A 3041-nucleotide genomic window follows, 5' to 3' on the forward strand; every position below is an offset into this window, starting at 1 on the left:
CAAACAAACAAAATGCAAGAGAGCAACTTTGCACTTTTTACGTGTTGTGCTGGTGACCTGAATAAGAAAATTGAATAAACTGTGGAGAGATCGGCTTTAGGAAACAGCGAGTCTTCTTCTTCCTTTTTTTTTTTTACATTTTATTCGTCCGACTTTCAATTTTTTCATCTTTGTTTCATTTTCGATATCCAAGCTGCTTTGAAACCTAAACTTCAGAAAAATGAGGAAATAAATTTTTACGTAATTCTGGTCAACACGGGCAGTTTGGAAATATGTTGAACGAACAGATTACGTTAAACCTGTGAGAAAATAATTGCAATTAACACAAATAAAGCCTAAAAAATATCAATAATATATTAATAAACAAATATTTCTTCAACCTAAACTTATTATGCGATTAACGTATATTTATTTCAAGGTTCTCGAGTATCAGAAAAAAATTACATTTCATCTAGTCTCGAAACTGCAACAGAGAACGGTGCAAGGGGAAACTATAACAAAGAAAAAAACAAAGATTAGGTTACTCTTGTCTTCATCTGAACAAGAACTGTTTATATATAAATTGTTCTTAGGATATATTGGCCTAGCGTTTGGTGTCTTTTCCAGTCAGACAAAAAGTTGACTTCAGTCCGGCGGGACTGCTCGCCTGCGTAAGTGACAGAGAACGTAGACATGCGTCTTTGTCCTTCCCTCGAACATATCTGCTCGTAAAGCAAAGGCTCTGTCACTTTCAGAGGGCTAAATCCGACACTTTCGTCTGTGCCCTTACAGGTCAATGATCTGTAAGGGCTTAAACCATGGTCCGCAGAGTAGAGTCTACTCTGCAGACCTTGAGTTAGTACTCCAGCCTGGAATAAGGACGAGAAAAGGCTTCCTTCGGTTAAAATGGGCTCAGATTAAAGACGCGAGCTGGCGTGATGCTATTTTCTCATAATATGCTGAAAAAAGAACAAAGCAAACGTGTTTAAGTGCTTACTGCTACTCACGTGACAAAGATAGAACATGAGATCAGCGTAGCATACTGAAGGCCATGGGCTAATTGGATTTCGATGGATAAGGTGTTCTCATTTCTGCCGTTCCGTGATAATCATCGTAAACCTACTGTAACAGTTTGCAGTTTTTAATTATTTGACTTCTCGTTACTCTGTTACTAGTGCCAGGTTACTAAGTAGGCCTAAGGGTTGAGCCGATGGTTAACGTCCCTGCCTTGAATAAATCCCAGAGTTAGTGAAGAACTGCACGTTGTTTGATCAAGTTCAGGAAATAATGAGTTTTTATCAATGCATAAGTGCCCATACTGACAAACAACAAGACAGATTTACCAGCAAATATGATTACTAAAAAAATACACCTGTATTCTTTATATCAAAACTTCGATTTTCATGGCGAGCGTGTAGCTATTAGTTTTTGGGTATTATCTGAAATCAGGCTACATACTAATGTACAAACATAAATGCAACATATAGTGATGAGTTAAAATAATCCCCTCAGTGCTCCAAACACCCACTTTTAACATGTTCCGGGTAAGTAAATGCTCTTATAAGTTGAAGTGCAGTTTTCATCCAGTTAATCCTTAGTGACAACCACCAAGGAAGTGCGGTTTTGTTTACTAAAAGCACGCGGCCAAGAGAAAGAAAGAAGAGGAGAAAAAATAAAAAAAAAGTGAAAAAGGATATAAAATGGAATACCAAAAAGTTGAGGAATTGTTTTGGCTCGCTCATCGTTTTTTTTTTTTTTCCAGAAGAACCAACTGGAGCATACATAAGCCTACCTGAGTATGGAAACCCCGCTGAAGCCTGTAAGTCAAGGAGAGTCAGGACTTTGTCAACAAGGCAACTCCACGCTTTCTTCTTCTGCTTCGTCGACCAGGACGGTTAGCAGCAAGTCGCCTGAAACGGGGGATCAGTAAACGAGAGCGGACGGTAATCCCAAAGGGTAACCCTACAGTGAAACTTGATGGCTTCGATTAAGGTTCAGAGTTCTGATCTCTGGTGGACCTTGGTCTCGAGTTCTTCATATCTGGGTTCTGAAGACGTCGTTGGAGGGAGCCGTTTCAAAAGCAAGTTCAGACCATTACTACTGTCGCTTTTCATCCATCTGATTGTGTCGAAACTGTAACGATAACAACAATAACTGTCATTCCTCACCTGTTTTTCATCCGTCCTGTTGTGGTAAAATATAAACATCGCAATTTTACACGGCGTGAGAAAGGTTTACCGCGGACAGGTCCGTCATAAAATGTGATTCCCATTCATAATTATCCTGTCAAGAGATATATTTTAAAGAAATCCGGAAAAACTCAAAGTTTTTTCGAAATACTGTAAAACTACTAAAACTGTTGCTATTCAAACCGACGAGAGGAAACCAAACGAAAGCACAAATTTTGAAACAGTGATGAGGATTGTATGAAGAAAGCCAGAAAAGATTGGAGATACAATCAAAGGCCAAACAGGGTGGAAAGAAAACAGAGGATAATGCAAGGCTAAAAGGATGATTAAAGATTAAAAATGCATCTTGGACTGGAGATCAGCATGAGATCAGAAATGAAATATCAGGGGTAGGAAGGGCAGAACACAACAGAAAGCCAATACAGACACGAGGAAGACAGGATAAGACTAGGAAAATGGAAGGTTAGAAAGATAATAGGAGATCTTTAAGACAGAACAATGAGGGAAAGACAAACCGAGGCGAAACCAGTATAAATCAGGAGAGAAATATATATGGTTAGTAATTTTGGAAAGCTATTATAAGACCAGAGAGTAAATATGAGGCTGAAACGGTATTATAAGGCTAGAAAGTCAGCATCAGAAAAAAAAAACGAAGGCACAAAGGCTCTCCTTGCGGTACCTCATCGCAGCCAATCATAAAATTGTTTTTCGTCCAAGAAACAAAGACTTCGCGGAACAAGAAGCAGAAAGGCAGGTGTGTTCGTCATTCCTATTTGGATCATCAAAGGATTCTGACACCAACCCATTTCACCATGAGAGCCTCATTCTCTTTATTGTTATTCGAAGGGCAAAACTTATTCTTAATTGTGTTTT

This window comes from Macrobrachium rosenbergii, chromosome 15 (assembly GCF_040412425.1).
Source record: "Macrobrachium rosenbergii isolate ZJJX-2024 chromosome 15, ASM4041242v1, whole genome shotgun sequence".
Classification (NCBI taxonomy): domain Eukaryota; kingdom Metazoa; phylum Arthropoda; class Malacostraca; order Decapoda; family Palaemonidae; genus Macrobrachium; species Macrobrachium rosenbergii.